Here is a 7,169-nt window from a genome sequence, read left to right as displayed (position 1 = left end):
TTTAACATGAAGATAAACATGCACTGCAACAGTGCTATTATATTAATCAATGAATAAAAGTTCTGCAAATGCATGAGTTTATGAAATATTGCCAGTCAGACTTGAATTGATTTTCTAGGCAGTTTAATGAATAAGTTACTTTGGAATCTACAGTTTTGAAAAGTGCTGTTGCTAATGTTTTTAGTACCACTATCATTAGCTTTTATATGAAGTCCTGGTGCTATGAGTGGATTCTACATGTAACTTTTATTTACTGTTAAAAGTACTTTAAGGCTCAGTAGATCATTTGTAAATCTGTCATTCTATATGTGATACCTGCAGGAGGTATATTTGATGTCGACAATAGAAGTGCCATTAATGTAAATATGAAATAAATACCATACACTGTATAAGTTCAAGTATAGCTCATTGCAGGTGCAGAAAAAAATTGAATTAGTGATTCTAGACTTTTGTCTACATGTTAAATTTTAATTTTGATTGATTTTGGAATAAAACTTGTAGTGACCTATAAGCAACTTTGTATGTGTGTCATTCTGTTTCAATATCTGTTAGCTTTTGAAGATTTATATGTGATTTTTGCAGCAACCAAGTAAGACTTAATGCTGGTATATTACTATAAAATGATCTTCACACTTAGATTATTCTTTCATCTAAAATATTTATTTGAAATGTTCATGATTTGTAAAGTTTTCTTAAAATGCGTATTTTTGCATTGTCTTTAAAATGTCAAAACTGTTATCTAATTCTCAGTAAAATTGGTGAAAAACTATTTTAAACCACAGGGATAATCAGATGCTGATTAACCCTGTTGCCAGGAAAATGCTGTGCTCATTTTTTTTTTTTTTTTGTGAAATGTCACTGCACATTGATGGCTCTGCAAATACTTTGCCAAAAAGAAGTCAAATAGTAGACCTAATGACCTTACTTGATTTCACCTTTTCTGGAATTTGCAGGAAAACTTTTTTAAAATAATGCTATCAATATCAATGGTATTATTTTTATTATAGACATTATAATTACTATAATATTATTGATATTAGTAGAGGCAATATAAGAATATTTAAATAATATATAATAAATATTTTTGAAAATCAAGGAAAAGGGTAAACAGGTGAGATAAGAAGTAGTCATAATTGGCTCATCGGTGACTTAGTAGAAGTGGAGCCATCTATGTGTAAAAACAGTTAATAAAGTAAAGTAGAGAGGGCATGGCATGTACATACATGCCATGGGGTTAATGATATATGTCTAATGTGATACTAATGTAGGTAAGAATAGTGTAATGGTGAATAGTAAGTTTCAAACTTGAGTCCAGCTGTATCATTGATAAGGTTAGCTTATGACTAGTAATGTTGTAGGGGACAGTACACCAGAATTAAGTAATATTTTGTATCTCTTAGAGTGCTTTGATAACAGATATCGAAAAGCTTGACATTTCTTTATTAGAAGCATTTTACATAGAAGTGGCATGAGAAAGAGTTATTTCTCTTGTCAGGAATGTGTCAATTTTTGTTTAGTACAATATTATTTGTTGGCCAAAAAAAAAAAAAAAAATCTCCCATGTAGAATAATGGTTCTTTACTAATGTGAAATCTTGCTGTGTTCATGCAGTGAAGTTATTTGTGAATGGTAACTAGTCATCTCTGAAATATACAAATGTGTGTTTTTGTGTGTTTATTTGTGTGAAATATACAAATGTGTGTATTTTTTTTAGAAAATATTAGTCAGCAAATGTTCAGTTTTAACTCTGTCTAAGAGCTTGGAAGTTAATTTGGAGAAAAAAAAAGTGGGAAGGATTTTTTTCTTCTTTTTTATAAAAATCCTTAGATTCTCCATAGGTTAACTTATAATGAAAATATGAATTTTGGTGATAAAGAGACAAACTCCAAAGATTTTTGGATGTTTTCTTGCACAACAGTATTAAGATGTTTTTTTCTGCTTTTTAGGGGTTGGGGGATTAAGGTTTGCTACACAGGAAGTATATATTAGAAAGTTGTTGTTCTTCATAGCTTTTTTTTATTATTATAATCATATTGATTACACACACACACGCGCGCACACACACACACACACACACACACACACACACACACACACACACACACACACACACACACACACACACACACACACACACACACATATATACATATATACACATATACACATATATATATATATACATATATATATATATACATATATATATATATACATATATATATATATATACATATATATATATATATATATACATATATATATACATACATATACATACATATACATACATATACATACATATACATACATATACATACATATACATACATATATATAATACATATATATATACATATATAATACATAATATATATATGTATAATATATATATATAATATAATATAATATAATATATATATATAATATAATATAATATAATATATATATATATAATATATAATAATATGTATATATATATATATATATATATATATGTATTATAGTAATATTATAGTATTATATATATAATGATATATATATATATTATATTATATATATATATATATATATATATATATAATAATATAATATTATGTATATAAGATATATATATATATATATATATAATTAATATATTAATATATAATATTATATATTAGTAATTATATATAATATATATATAATATATATATATATATATATAATATATATAATAAATTATATATATATACTAATATATATTATATATATATAAAATATATATATATATATATTATATATATATAATATATATATATATATATATATATTATATATATTATATATACATATATCTATATTATATATATATTATAATATATATATATATATATATATATATATATATATATATATATATAATATATTATATAATAATAATATATTATATATATATAATATATATTATATTATATATTTTATATTATATATATATATATACATTATAATATTATATATATATATATATTATATAATATATATTATATATATACTATATTATATATATATATATAATCTATATTTATATAATATATTATATATTATATATATATATATTATATATATATATATATATATCTATATATATATTATATATATAAATATATATAAAATATAATATATGTATATATTATATATATATTATAATATATATAATATAATATATATAACATATAAATATTATATACTATATATATATAATATTAGATATATATATAGTAATAATAATATAATATATATATAGAAAAATATACACTATAAGATAAAAATAGATATATATAATAAAAATATATATATATATAATATATATCTATATATATATATATATATATATATTATATATATATTATCATATAATATAATATATATCATAATTATATATATATCATATATTATATATATATATATATATATCATATTATATATATATAATATATATATATATATATATTATAATATATATATATAATATATATATATATATATATATAATATATATTAATAATATATATATAATATATTATATATATAATATATATATATATATAATATATATATATATATAATATATATATAATATATACATATAATATATATATATTATATATTTTATTTATTTATCTATTTTTTTTATTTATATTTTATATATTATATATTTATTATTTATTTTATATATTTATATATTTATATATATATATATATATATATATATATATATATATATATATATATATATATATATATCACATATACACTCACACACACATTACATATCTCTGTATCTGTCTGTCTGTCTGTCTGTCTCTTGTCTGTCTTTTATCTGTCTCTTTTCTGTCTGTTTGTCTGTCTGTCTGTCTGTCTGTCTGTCTGTCTGTCTGTCTGTCTGTCTGTCTGTCTGTCTGTCTGTCTGTCTGTCTGTCTGTCTGTCTGCCTGCCTGCCTGCCTGCCTGCCTGCCTGCTTGCCTGCCTCTGTTTCACACTCTGTCTCTATCAATCTATGTATCAATGTATTTATCTTTATCAATGTATATATACATATATACACATATATAGATGTGTACACATTTACATTTATATTTACCTTAACACTTACAGTTGCACCTGCATGTGCACTTGCACTTGAACTTGCATTTACACCTATACTACACTTGTTACCGTTTTGTTTTTTTATAATGGTATATATATTTTTTTAACTATTTATTCCTTTTGGAGATTGTGAAAAATCCCTTCCATGGATTCTCATGACTTTCCTGTTGCGACTAATTTGCAATTTGATGCTCTTGAAGTGAACTGGAAAAAAAGATAAAATCTTTTATAAACAAGGATATGAAACAGGATTCAACCTCTATGCAATTTAGAGAAATTCACAGTAATATGATTTAGGAATGAGAAAAGATTTTATAAGTATAAGTATTTTATAAGTATCATTGTTATTATTATATAATAATAATAATATAATAATAATAATAATAATAATAATAATAATAATAATAATAATAATAATAATAATAATAATAATAATAATTTTATTATTATTATTATTATTATTATTATTATTATTATTATTATTATTATTATTATTATTATTATTATTATTATTATTATTATTATTATTATTATTATTATTATTATTATTATTATTATTATTATTATTATTATTATTATTATTATTATTATTCAGTCATCATCATCATCAATCATCATCCTCATTCATCATCAATTGTCAGCAATTGTCATCACTCATCATCAATCATCGTCATCGTCTTCGTCATCGTCTTCGTCATCGTCTTGTCATCGTCATCGTCATCGTCATCGTCATCGTCATCGTCATCGTCAACGTCAACGTCAACGTCAACGTCAACGTCAACGTCAACGTCTTCGTCATCGTCATCGTCAACATCATTGTCACCGTCATCATCATCACCATCATCATTATAGCAATGATAATGATGATGATGATAGTAATAATAATAATAATAATAATGATAATGATAATGATAATGATTGTGATGATTATGGTGATCATGAAGATCATGAAGATCATGATGATCATGATAATAATAGTAATAATAGTAATAACAATAATCACAATAACAATAAAATAACAATAACAATAACATTAACAATAACAATAACAACAATAACAATAACAATAATGATAATAATAATAATTTATTATTATTATTATTATTATTATTATTATTATTATTATTATTATTATTATTATTATTATTACTGTTATTACTTACTATTACTATTATTATTACTATTACTATTACTATTATTACTATTGCTATTACTATTACTATTCTATTATTATCACCATCACCATCACCATTACCATTACTGTTACTATTATTATTACTATAATTATTACTGTGATTATGATGATGATGATGATGATAATGATAATAATTATGATTACTATTATTGTTATTATATTATTTTATCTGTTTAATTACTTCTTTTAATCAACGCTGAATCAGTTGTTGACCAGATTATGTATGAAGTTTTTTTCCTATTTTCTCAAAGCTGTTGAAATATAAAAAAAAATTTGCCATTGACTTGACTTCAATATAATATTGACTAATGCAGATTACTTACCTCTTGGCAAATTAGGCACATAATTGCCAAATTGCATAAATTGTAGTAGAGGACAAAGATCTCAGACCTTTGTCAGTTTATAAAAATCAAATAGTTATTTTAGCCATCCATGTAAATTATGTGTGTTCTATTAAGGGCTGATTATTTTTGCTAGTGAAATTATGTTTTCCTGGTTCTTTTTTTCTGTTTTTTTTGTGAGTGTTGAGGTAGACATATTAGTATTTTAGATGAAATGTGTTCCTGAGTTAGATGATTGTTCAAAGTGACACAATATATTCACAATATATTTAACATAAGCTGGTGATTTTAAGCATTATTCATAAAATGAAAGCTCAAATCTGTCACAAGAATACTTTATTTGTGTCACAAGAATACTTTATTTGTGTCACAAGAATATCTCATTTGTGTTTTGCAAGTTAATATACTCTTACATGTTAAAAAAAGCTTGATGTTAATAAACAATGTTTGAAGTAGTGCCTTGCTGCTGTGTCTTTGAAAAAAGTTCACACTTTCCCAGATGGATGGATTTAATTCTTATGATATGGAATAGTATTTGTATTGCGTATGTGTGATTTGTATAATCAAAAAAATTTACAGACATCTTTCATATACACTGCCAAAGTGTGGAGGTTTGATTGACCATGTTCTTATGATAGCTTCACAAGATTTCATATGTAATATATATGTGTGTGTGTGTAGGGTAAATGTGTCTGATTGGGTATGTGTGTGTGTGTGTGTGGCGTGTGTGTGTGGTGTGTATGTGTGTGTGTATTGTATGTTGTGTGGTGTATGTTGTGTAGTGTGTGGTGTGTGTAGTGTTTGTGGAGTGTGGTGTGTGGGGTGTTTGTGGAGTTTGTGTGTGTGTGGTGTGTGTGTGTGGAGTTTGTGTGTGTGTGGTGTGTGTGTGGTGTGTGTGTGTGTGTGTGTGTGTGTGTGTGTGTGTGTGTGTGTGTGTGTGTGTGTGTGTGTGTGGCGTGTGTGTGTGCGTGCGTGTGTGTGTGCGTGTGTGTGTGCGTGTGTGTGTGTGTGTGTGTGTGTGTGTGTGTGTGTGTGTGTGTGTGTGTGTGTGTGTGTGTGTGTGTGTGTGTGCATGCGTGCGTCCGTGCGTGCGTGTGCGTGCGTGCATATGTGCGTGCATGCTTGTGTATGTGAAGATACTGAAATTTAGCATACATTTGCTTTTATATATCTTTATGTGCTATATTTTCAGTGTCCCTTTATCTATCCATTACTGTCTGGTTGTGATATGTGTAAATGCTGTGTTATTAATAAATATATTGTATTAAATACTGTGTATTTTGTTAATCCAAAACCTATTTGTTGAATTCTGATAAATTTCTCTATCCTTTTTGATGCATTATTACATGTTTGGCTTTTGGCTTTTATTACATTCCCGGAGTAGTATTAATTTTTTCTGGTATGATAAGAAATTCCAGAATAAGTAGACCTAATTTGTTTGAACGTCAGGATATATAATACACTCTTCTAAATCCAAACATAATTGTAAACTCTTAATTGTAACT

At 24.3% G+C, this 7,169-nt stretch overlaps 1 protein-coding gene across 1 annotated transcript in view; it reads left to right on the top strand.

Annotated features, from left to right (window-relative positions):
• Positions 1-1,665, top strand: part of LOC119578892 (phosphatidylinositol N-acetylglucosaminyltransferase subunit H-like) — a 10,515-nt gene extending 8,850 nt beyond the window's left edge. The window contains exon 5 of the mRNA XM_037926555.1: positions 1-1,665. This exon is cut by the window's left edge and continues 911 nt beyond it. The gene's annotated coding sequence lies outside the window, so the exon portion shown is untranslated.
• Positions 1,666-7,169: the final 5,504 nt, after the last annotated feature.

This window comes from Penaeus monodon, chromosome 11, assembly GCF_015228065.2.
Source record: "Penaeus monodon isolate SGIC_2016 chromosome 11, NSTDA_Pmon_1, whole genome shotgun sequence".
NCBI lineage: Eukaryota > Metazoa > Arthropoda > Malacostraca > Decapoda > Penaeidae > Penaeus > Penaeus monodon.
The sequence above is the reverse complement of the archived record's forward strand: the minus strand, read 5'-3'. Positions and strand labels throughout refer to the sequence as shown.